Below are 12712 nucleotides of genomic sequence, written 5' to 3'. Positions count from 1 at the left end.
CCCTTTACCAATGCAGATCAGCAACTGTTCTGCAATTTAAAAAGTCTTGTTGTTGTTGACTGGTTTCAATTGTGTCTGACACTCCGTGACCCCATTTGGAGTTTTCTTGGCAAAGATATTGAAGTAGTTTGCCATTTCCTTCTCCAGCTCATTTTACTGATGGGGAAACTGAGGCAAACAAGGTAAATGACTTGCCCAGGATCACACAGCTAGGAAGTCTCTCAGGCCAGATTTGAACTCAGGGAGATGAGATGAGATTCCAGGCCTGGCACTCTATTCACTGCACCCCCTAGTTGAGAGCACTGAGGTTAAGTGCTTGCCCAGGATCACAAGGCCAGCATGCTACAGAGGAAGGACCTGAACTGAGTCCTTCTGACTCTACGGCCAGCTCTGTATCAAAGTTATCATCAGTGTGTATTTGATGAGCGCCTACTATGTGCCAAACACCAGGGATATAAAGGCAAGAAAGATAGTCCCTGCCTGTGTGATAACAACACAAAATAGACACAAAGTAACTTCAAGGGCAGCTAGGTGGCGCCATAGTGCATAGAGTGCTGGGCCTAGAGTTAGGAAGACTCGTCTTTCAGAGTTCAAATCTGGTCTCAGACACTTAGTAGCTGTGTGACCCTGGGCAAGTCACTTAACTCTGTTTGCCTCAGTTTCCTCATCTGAAAAGTGAGCTGGAGAAGGAAATGGCAAACCACTCCAGTATCTTTGCTAAGAAAATCCCAAATAGGGTCATGAAGATTCAGACATGGCTGAAACAACTGCACAACAAAATTGCAGGGGACATTAAAAACTAGGGAGGAGAAGGTGAGATTAAGAAAGGTCTCTTTTAGAAGTTGAGTTGAGCCTTGGAGAAAGCTATGAATTCATTCTAAGGCAGAGGCAGAAGCGGCAAAGAAGTGTATGCATATATATATAGATATATATGTATAGATATATATAGATATATCTATATGTATATATATAGATATACATATATATCTATATTTATGTATATAGATATACATATATATCTATATATATAGATATATATAGATATATGCCAGGCCTGAGGAGAAGCCTTACTAAGGCAGAGAGACAACAAATGGGTACCAGGTATGGGCAACCACAAGTTAGCCAATTTGGCTGGAATACAGACCAAACCTGGTGTTCTGGGCTGAGCCTCACTCAGGGTAGCCCTCTAGTAGGGTTGGCTCAAAATTGGGATAAACCAAGACATTGGTAGGTAATTCAACAGTCAACAAAAAGAGATTTTTGGTATATCATGAAATAATCACGGAATTTTAGAGTGGGGAAATGCCCCAGAATTCACCTAATCCAACCACATCAAAGTTGAAGAAATTGAGCCCTGGAGGGCTTAAGTGACTTGCTCCAGGTAATTAATGGCAGAGTGAGGACTGCTTCCTGACTCCTAGCTGTGTGTTCTTAATACTATTATGATCTGACTAAGGCAATTCCCTATCTGAGTTTGACTAAGATGGTCTTAGTCAAATGGGTTTTTGACAACTCATTTCAGGTGGGCACATGAGCAGAGACTGCCTCATTAAAGGTCGCTGTTAGCCTTGAGTGTTCCTTCACACTGGAGAAGTTACAGCTCTCAGTCCATCAGCATCCTATACACTCAATGAATTAAATTAATGGTTCAATTTGATAGGGCCATTTTCTCACCATCTTCCACATTTTATCCACAACATTTTCAAGACAAAGGAGAAATTTATTGTAAAATTTAATGTGTTTTCACCATTACTGTCTGGCAGACAAAAAATCTTAAATCCCAGAATAGCTTATTATGAAATGGTGAGCTGAAAGTGACCTTGCAGATCAGCTAGTCCAGCATGGCCTTGCCACTTACAAGTAATTTATTGAGATGTCTGAACCTCATCCAGTAAGCAACGGGAAGCCAATGTGGGTTCTTGAGCAGAGGAATAACATTATTAAGGTGGTGTTCAAATAAAACTAACCTGGCAGTAGTATATAGGATGGATTGGACAAGGGAGAGACTGGAATTAGGGAATCTAGCTTAAAAGGATTTTATCCTTGGACAATAAATTTAACCTATTGGCCTCAGTTTCTTCATCTGTAAAATGGGGAGGAGTTGAACAAAAGTAATCTTCCAGTTCTATATAGTACTCCAGTTTTATTCTATTCAGTATGGTATGACGCATTCCAAACACAAAATGTGCCTGTCCCTTAGGTCCTGCTTGACGCTAATAGTAACCATTCATTTGAGATAAAAAGGACTTTGGAGGTCATCTAGTCCAACTCACTAATTTTACAGATCAATCAGTTAATAGGCATTTATTAAGTGCCTTGGAGGCAGCTATGTGACACAGTGGATAGAGGTCAGGGCCTGGAGTCAGGAAGACTCAGCTTCCTGAGTTCAAATCAGGCCTCAGACGCTTTGGAGCTGTGTGACCCTGAGCAAGTCACTTCACCCTGTTTGCCTTGGTTTCCTTATCTGTAAAATGAGCCGGAGAAGGAAATGGCAAACCACTCCAGTATCTTTGCCAAGAAAACTATAAATGAGGTCATGAAGAGTTGGTCGTGACTGAAGTGACTGAACAACAACAAAGTGCCTACTATGTGTCAGGCATTGTGCTAAGAGCTGAGAATACAAAGAAAGGCAAAAAAGATAGTCCTTGCCTTTGAGGAGCTCACAGTCTAAAGGGAGAAACAACACACAAACAGCTATATACAAACAACAAGCTTAATACAAATAACCTATACACAGGATAAATAGATAATCAACACAGGAAAGAATTAGAATTAAGATGAAGATGAGCAAACTGAGGGTCAGGAGAGTTAAATGACTTTTCCAAGATCACAGGGCAGAAAACAGCAGAGCTGGGATTTGAACATAGATTCCCCAAATGCAAATCCAACCCTTTCTCTATACCACATTATTTCCAAGCTAGTTTCTGAGTCGTGTTAGGGGTAATAGATTGAGCTGGAAGAGACTTTAGAGCTAATTGAGGCCAACTCTCTCATTTGACAGATGAGGAAACTGAGGCCCAGAGAGTTTAATCACTTGACCAAGGTCATAGCAAGTGGCAGAGGCAGGATTCAAACCAAGATCCCCTGAATCCATCCAGCATTCTCGCCAATGCACCACATTGCCTCCTTATTGAGCACCAACACAGACAGTATCTGGAATATGAATATATTACTTTAAAATGTACTTTACATAGAAATTCCTACCAGAAAGAAGAAATCTTCCACCTCCCCCTAAGGACAAATACTCCCTTCTACCAGAGTGGTGCCACTGGAGAGCGATCCCACCTGGATGCATATTCAAATGAAATTTATTACCATTCATCAAAAACCTGTTCCACATTCTAATTTCATCATTCCTTTGCTGGCACCACTATTCACCCTGTCTCCCACATTTGTAAATTTGCAAATGTCCTTGACTCTCCCTCCCTTCTCACAGCCAGACAGTTATTAAGTCCTGTTGACTCTGTACCTGCACTGTCCCTCTCTCTACATCTCTGTACCCACTGCCACCATCCTGGAATCTAATGAAATAATAATTGTGAAGTGCTTAGCCCAGTGCCTGGCACACAGTAGGCATGATATAAATGCGTATTCCCTTCCCTAAAAAGAACCACCACTCACCTAGACTACCTGTTCAATCTTGTCTAATACTCCTCCCTCCCATAGTTTCTACCCTCCAGGTACATTGAAAGATTCTCTGAGTTATGGTGGCCCTAATGAGTGAAGTAATTGTCCCTTAGAACTCTGCCTTGGTTAAAACACACTCAACTATTATGTTCTGAGCACTCCATTTTAGGAAAGACAGAGACGAATGGGAGTGTGTCCAGAAGACAGAGTCCAGGACAGTAAAAGAAATGGAGATCATTCCATCTGATGATTACTTGAAGAAAGTAGGGCTTTCAACTTGGAGCAAACAAGAGCCTGAGGATGGGAAGGGATAAAATATTAGTCTTCAACAGTCTGACAGTCACTTGGAAGAGGTAGCCAAGTTGACTCAATGAACAGAGTGCTGGACATGGATTCAGAAAGACTCAAGTCTCTGTCTTTTTTGTGTCCTGGACACCTCTGGAAGTCTGGTGAAGTCTATATGCTCCTTCTTGAAACAGTAGTCTTAAATGTATAAAATAAAATGTATGAGATTATGAAGGAAACCAATTATATAGTTATAAAAAAAAACCTTTTAGTTCACAGCTCCCAGGAAAAGAATATCTGAACTTGATGGTGTCTAAGGTCCCTTCCAACTCTTAGATTGAGTGATTCAGTGCAGTTGCCCAATAGGCCATGGCCCTATTTTCTACTCAGACTTTGTTCTCTAAGAAAAAAGGGAACTTGAGGAATGAGAGAGGAAGAATGCACTGACTCATCCTTCCCTCTGGGAGACCCAGCTATGTGGAAGTAGTAGGGCAGAGAAGCCCCTGACTGGTCCTACTGTCTGATAACAAGGGCTCCAAAGGGTCCAGGCCAGATAAAGAGGATCTTCTTCTATACGAGGGGCAGAGCAAGGGTGCAAAAAAGAGTGAAAAGAATGCTGGATTAGGTGTCAGATGACCTGGGATCAAGTCCCAGATCTGCTATGGAATAGAATAACATTTATTAAACGTTGTATCAAGCACTAAAAATACATATGTTAAAAAAAATTGAAAAATCCCCTTTTCAAGAGCTCACATTCCAGTTGGGGAAGACAATATATTATATCTATAGATGACATAAAGATATATACAGATATGGCTACAGTGTATATGGAAAGGTCCAGTGGTCCTTAAAGGTTTAGGAGCAAGGAAAATTGTGAGGCTCATGGGTTCTTAAGGTGCATTGTTTGACTGGGGTTCACACTGGAGCTATTACAGGATGGTTCCACAATAATCTGGTGGGCTCCACTATCCACTAGTGACTGGGCAAGTCAATTCACCTGTGAGCCTGTTTCCTCTGCTATAAAATAAGGGAGTTGGACTGGCTGGTTTCCAAGGTGCTTTCTAACTCCAGATGTTATTATGCAGAATTTCCAGCTAAGAAGACCTGAGTTTGAATTCCAACTGTTACACTTACTTCCTCAGTTTCCTTGTCTGTAAAATGAAAGGGTGGGAATAGATAATTTTTTCGTACCCAGATAGAAGGGTACTTTGAAAGATCATCTGGCCAACATTCATTTTTACAGATAAGGAAACTGAAGTCTAGAAAAGTTAAGTAATTTGCCCAAGGTCTTCTTGTAACCTTCACAAGAATGTGGATATCTGGGCCTTTCCTGGGTATCTCCCTTCCCTGTTACATTTTTAAGTACCCAAAAAACTATTTCTGAGGCCCTATTAGTATAAAATTTATGTATACAAACCTTCCTTTACAGCACACGATCTTAACTTTGGGGTTTTAAATTTTGATTTTACAGTCCTTTGACTTATTGGTTCTAAGCTAATTCCTGATTTTAAAAGGTTCTGGGGGAATCCCCTGTTCCATCATATGAAATACATGTGTGTACATATATATATATATATATATATATTCAATAAAATCTCTTGAAGAAGCTCATCATTCTCAAAAGCTATAGGTCAGAAAGACCCTCCAAGAGTTTATTATAATATAACAAATGACTTCTTGGGAAAGTGAACTGACAACCATAGGTCAACTCCAAGGAAGCCTGGGCAAGTCTTAAGCATTTTACTCACAAGCTGCCTTCATTATCATGGTTAAGTTGACAAATTTAACTTATTCATTCAAAAGACATTTATTAGAAGCCTGCAATGTGTAACTCATTGTACTGGGCAAGGAAGAGATGGAAAATAAAAGCAATTTACATACATTATCTCACTTGAATCTCATTAATAGTTACTATTATACCCATTTTAAAAATGAGGAAACTGAGACTCAGATAAGGTAAGTTAGTGTTAGTACTTCTAGTACTTAATCTACTATACCATGCTTACAGTTGTTAAGACATACTCAGAAGAATATGAGTCCTTTTCAGATCATAATACAATAAAATTATATTTAATAAAGGACCATAGAAACAGATTAAAAATTAGAGAATAAACAACCTAATCTTAAAGAATGAATGGTTTGGAAAACAAAACAACCAATAATTTTATTAAAGAGAATAAATAAATGAAGATCCCCAATAAATAAAGATCAACTTATTTCAATATTAAATAAATTATCTAGAATAATAGGCAAAGAAGGAGTCCTACCAATTCTCTTATGGAACAAATATGGTGCTCATACCTAAACCAGGAAGAAGAAAAGCAGAGAAAGAAAATCATAGACCAATTTCACTAATGGATGCAGATGGAAAAATCCTAAATAAAATACTAGTTAGGAAACTACAACAGTATATCACGAAGATTATACATTGTATGTATACCAGCAATGCAGGGATGGTTTAACATAAGGAAAACCATTAACATAATTGATTATATCAATAACAAAAGTAATAAAAAATCATTTGATTATAACAATAGATGCAAAAGGCTTTTGACAAAATACAACACTCATTCTTATTAAAAACACTTCAAATCATAGGTATAAATGTAATTTTCCTTAAAATGATAAGAAGCATCTACCTAAAACCATGAGCAAGCATTATCTGTAATGGGGATAAGCTAGAAGCTTTCTCAGTAAGATCAGGAGTGAAACAAGGATGCCCATGATCACCAGTATTATTCAATACTTTACTAGAAATGCTAGTAACAGCAATAAGAAAAGAAAAAGAAATCTAAGAAATTAGAATGGACAACGAGGTAATACAATTATCTCTTTTTGCAGACAATATGATGACATGCTTGGAAAATACCAGAGATTCAACTAAAAAGTTGGTTGAAATAATTTTAGTAAAGTAGCAGGAGAAAAAATAAACCCACATAAGTCATTAGCATTTCTATATCACCAACAAAACCTTACAAGAAGAGATAGTAAGAGTAGCAAGAAGAGATAGTAAGATAGAATAATTGTAGACAGTATAAAATATTTGGGAATATACCTGAGAAGACAAAACCAGGAATTATAAGAACATACTTATAAAACATTTTAATACAAATAAAGTCAGATTTAAATATTAGAGAAATATTAATTATTCATGGATGGACAGAGTCAATATAATAAAATAACAATTCTATCTAGACTAATCTACTTATTCAATGCCATCCCAATTAAATTACCAAAAAAAAATTATTTTATTGAGCTAGAAAAAAATAAAAATAAAATTCATTTGGAAGAACAAAAGGTCAAGAATATCAAATGAATTAATGAAAAAGAATGTAAAAGAAGGAGGTCTAGCAGTACCAGATCTTAAACTACATGATAAGGCAGTAATTTTATCAGTTATCAATTATCTCATCCTAGCTAAGAAATGGAAAGGTAGATCAATGGAATAGAGTAGACACACAATACATAGTAGTAAATGATCATAGTTATCTTGTATTTGACAAATGTAAAGATTTAAGCTTTTGGGATAAGAATACACTATTTGATTAAAAAACTGTTGGGAAAATCAGAAAACAATCTGGCAGAAATTGAGTATAGATCAATATCTTATACTATTTATCAAGATAAGGTAAAAATAGATACATAAAGGGAGATATAAGAAAACTAGAAGAACAAGGAACACATTACCTATCAGACTTGTGGACAGGAGAAGAATTTATGAATAAAGGAGAGAGCATTTTGAAATGTAAAATGGATAATTCTGATTACATTAAATTTTAAGTTTTAAACAAATATAACTAATATAGCCAAGATCAGAAGGAAAGCAGAAAATGAAGGGAAAATTTTATAGACAGTTTCTTGAATGAAGGTCTCATATCTCAAATATATAGAGAACTGAGACAAATTTATAATAACATAAATCATTCTTTAATTGATGAATGGTCAAATAGAGCAGGCAGTTTTTCAATGAAGAAACTGAAACTATATAGTCATATAAAAATACCCTGAATCATTGTTGATTTGAGAAATGTAAATTATAACAAGTTTGAGACATAATCTCATACTTATCAGATTGGCTAAAATGACAGAAGAGGAAAATGACAAATGTTGAAGGGGATATTGTAAAATTGGGACATTAATACAAGGTTGGTGGAACTGTGAACTGATCCAACCATTTTGAAGAGCAATCTGGAATTATACCCAAAAAGTTATAAAAGTATGTATACCCTTTGACTCAGCAATACCACTATTAGGTCTGTTTCCCAAGGTGATGAGGGAAAAAGGAAAAGAACCTATATGTTCTAAAATATTTATATCAGCTCTCTTTGTGGTGGCAAAGAACTGGAAACTGGGGATGCCCATCAATTGGGGAGTGGCTAAACAAGCTGTGGTATACAACTGTGATGGAATACTACTCTTCTTTAAGAAATGATGAGGATGAGCTGGTTGATTTTAGAAAAACATGGAAAGATTTCCATGAAATAATGAAGAGTGAAATCAGCAGAACCAAGAGAACATCATATACAGTAACAGTAATACTGTTCCAAGAACAATTGTGAACAGCTAAGTTTTGAGTTATTACAAATACTCAAATTAACTACAAGGGGCCTATGAAGGAAGATGCTATGCACCTCCAGAGAACTGATAAACAGAAGTATGTATGGTAAGGTTTTACATATATAAACATGTGTGTATTATATATGTGTGTATGTGTACATATATACACACATGTATGTGAGCACACGTGTGTGTCTGTGTGTGTGTGTGTGCCAAATGGTGGTCTTCTCTAATGTAGGGTAGGGAGGGGGGTAGAAAAAAAAAAGTGTACATCAGAGAACAAAAGAAAACTCAGAAGGAAGCATAGAAAAGTAAGTAGTTTTGAAAACAATGTAGTATTTATTACATAGCTTTTTAAAAAAAGTAAACTGTAGAGATTTATGGTTTCATATTGAATCCTCCTTTTGTGTTGTGCTGTATACAAAGAAATTTTTTTTATCTTTTTGTATTTAAGTTCAAAATGAATAAAAAACTAAAAAGCAAAAGAATATGTTTGGAGCAGATTTGTGATTTCATCCATGTACTAAACTCCCAGTGAGGAAATTCTCTCCATAGGTGCCAGTCTACCACCCCTGCAATAATCTTACTGAGTTACCTAGAACAGTGAGATGTTAAATGACCTTCCCAGGTTCAACAGCTGATATGTTTCAGAAGCAGGGCTCTTCCTGTCTTCAAGACCAACTTTCTACCCACCACAACCACAATGCTTTTTGTATTTTTTTTTTCAGCCAGAGACAAGTTTTATTAAAAGATTCGCCATATTGGCCAGACTCTTAAGGGATCTGAACATTTGTGAGCCCTTGGCTAGACTCTTAAAAGAATCTGAGCCCACAATGCTTTTTCTTATGGGCAAGAAACTCTGTCCTCTATTTTTTTTCAGGAAACAGGTAATCAATATTTGTTTGAAATCTCTCGATACTGGCTTATCCTGTTGTTTTCCTCCATCTATACTATAACTGCCTCTCATGTGAGTAATGCAATATAATTCTGATACATATTTGAATGGGCCAAGCACGTAAGAAAAGTCCACCAAAAAAAGGTCTAGAAGTTCAAATGAGGGCAAGATCACTACTGTCTGGGCCTATAAAAGAAGGCTTTAGTGAAGCAAGTAGATGGGTGGATAGGCTTAAGGGATAGAGACCTGGGTCTACAGTCAGAAAGTCCTTAGTTCAAAATTTGCATTCAGATAATCACTAGCCACGTGATCTTGGGTGATCTTGGGCAAGTCATTTAACTTCTACTTGCCTCGGCTTCCTCCATTGTAAAATGGGGATAATGGTGCCTACCTGCCTCACAGGGTTGTGAGGTTCAAATGAGATATATGTAAAGAGCTCAGCACAGTGCCTGGCACATAATAGGTGCTGTACTAATGCTAGCTACCATTATCATTATTAATTAGAAAGCATCATTTGAGCTTTACAGAGGAGGTGACCTCAGAAAGATGGGTAGAATTTCAATAGGTAAAGGTGTCGTTCCTAAGAATGCTAGTAAATGTCCCAAAGGGACTGCGACAAAGACTAAAAATAAAATTAAGGCAATATCCAAATATTTGTTGTTATAAACAGGGTGTCTCCAAAGCCTTAGCTCAGTTTTGAAACTAAAGTTTGAAACTACACTAAAGCTTTTGGGACACCCTAGCTATGAAACACTTGGCTATCTGATTAAAATTTTCATCTAGATGTTTGTGTAGGTGCAGCTTTTTGCCCCCATCTTGTGTCTACTACCAAGAAGCAATTCAGTGCAGACACTGAAAACCAGCCCACATCAGTTAAGCACTACCAGAAGCATAGCCATGTATTTGTACCAACCCATGCATGGCAAGCCCTCTTCGCTTCATTCACAATTTTGTACTTTAGGCTGACATTTTGGCAGAGGGCTCTGTGATCTCATGGGGGGAGGGGGAGGAGGTACTTCCTCTTTTCAGTGCAGATCTCATGCCTGCCTTACCTTCTCATCCTGTGTGGTTTTTGTCTGTTTTTGGTCAATCTTCTCTAAAGCTGCTACTCAACACATGGGAGGCCTACATGTGGTCCTTCTGTTATTATTTTGTGGATTCCGGTACAATAGTCACACTGTTTGTTATCCCTCTCACTGTATGGCCAGTCTACCTCCTTATCTGGCTGCACTTATCACTACAGATGGTCTTTTATACTACTTCTCATATTCAAGTTACCTTCCATAACATTCAAAGTTTTTACTTCCCATTCAATTTGGGGTCTAGTTCATTGTCCATCTACAGCACCTCTGTAAGATAGATACTGTAGTAACTTAAGATTCCAGCCGTGGGTGGGTCTGCCAAAATCTACCGCTTTCTCATTTGTAAAATGAAGGGATTGGACTAGATCAGGATTTGTTATCTTAGGGTCTGTGAACTCAATTTTTAAGAATATTTTGTTCACTGCATTCCAGTAGAATTGGTTTCCTTTGTAACCATTTGGTTTTTTTTTAGGTGGCACAGCAGATAGAGGGCTGTTCATAGAGTCAGGAAGACCTGAATTCAAATCCAACCTCAGACACTTAATAGTTGTGTGTTCCTGGCAAGTCACTTGACCTATTTGCCTCAGTTTCCCCATCTATAAAACAGAGGTAATAAGTACCTACCTCCCAGAATTGTTATTAGGGTAAAAAGAGATATTTATAAAATGCTTCACAAACATTAAAACACTATTAAGTGCTAGCTCCCATCATCATAATTATTACTGTTATTATTTTATGCATTCAAATCTGAGAAGGGGTCCATAGGCTTCACAAGATGGCCAAAGGGCCAAAGGGATCCATGACACCAAAAATGTTAAGAACCCCTGGCCCAGATGATCTCTCAGGTCCCTTTTCATACTATCCATTGGGTTTGTCAATCGGTCAATCAATAAACATTTATTAGATACTTACTATTTACCAGTTACTTTGGGTGTCTTCCTACAGGTTTTAACCTGGGCAAGATACGTTTTTCATCTACTGTTTTCCCAGTGTGAACTGTTAAGCCTATCTCTTTTAAACAACTCCAGATATCAATGGCCTCCATGTGTTCCAGAGCTACACACGAGCTTCATAATTTATCAAAACACACACACACAAATGGAACAACAGAATCTGTACTTGTTAATGACTATACTGATATTCATATTCCAATTCAATTCCAAAAGCCTCTATTGAGTTCTTGCTGTGGGGAGACAATGGGGGAGGGGGCCAGGAAGGGAGAGAGACAGAAAAGACTCAATGAATATACTAGATCCTTATTTAGAGATAGACAAAATCAAGGTCAGGAAACAGGCCAAGAGAAGTAATTTTCCCAAGGTCACACAGTTTGTGGTATAGAGGAAGAATTCAAACCTAGGCCTATTAATTACATTATTTTGATCCATATCCAGAGCTTTTTTCTACTACACCCCAGAATAAGATCTATACACATAAAGCTATTAGAAAACAATTTCAGGGCAGCATATAAACAAAGAAGGAAGGAATGAGATTATAGATGTTATAGACATATATAAATATACATACATATATACACACACACAAACGTTAAGTGCCAAAGGTTTCCTAAAATTATTTCTTAACAAAGACAAACCCCAAGAGCTGCAGTGCTTAACTATTTAGGTGGATCGCTAAGTTATACTGTTTGCAATAGGAAGCAAAGAAATGAAGCCAAGCAGTGTCAATAATTCAGCACTTCACACTTCAAAAGGTCTATAATGTCATCACTATGTGCCCTCCTTTCACGGCAGATCAGACTTTTTATGCCTTACAAAATGGCATCACGAGTTGCTGCTCTTTTATCTGCTCAACAAATGCACTCTTTTAGAGATGAGCCTATCTGAATCCAACTAAGGTTGTTCTCTGATAACAGATGTACATGGTCATTAGAGATTTAGACCTAGAAGGGACTTTAAAAACTTAATGAGCCCTATCCCCTCACTTCACAGATGAGGAAATGAGACCTCTGGTCACTTGCCCAGTGTTACACAACTAATAAGCATCTAAGATGGGATTTGAACTCAGTTCTTCCTTTGTTTTTGTTCATCCTTCCCTTCCAAGAGGAACAATGATGTCAGGAGGGTAATGTCTTAACTTGCATATGAATTGTATTTAAGTAAGACTAAGTTGCACAAAGTCATTAGCCTCACTCATTCTTCCAGAGATATCAAAGTCCAGTGGCAAGACAAAAGTCAGGAGATAGCTTGGGATGCAGTGGAAGACCTTGGCTTCTTTGATGTCTGACCAAGCTTTAAGCACTGCACAGCAC

Source organism: Vombatus ursinus, unplaced genomic scaffold, assembly GCF_900497805.2.
Source record: "Vombatus ursinus unplaced genomic scaffold, bare-nosed wombat genome assembly UNPS02014821.1, whole genome shotgun sequence".
Taxonomy (NCBI): domain Eukaryota; kingdom Metazoa; phylum Chordata; class Mammalia; order Diprotodontia; family Vombatidae; genus Vombatus; species Vombatus ursinus.
Note: the sequence above shows the minus strand (reverse complement) of the source record.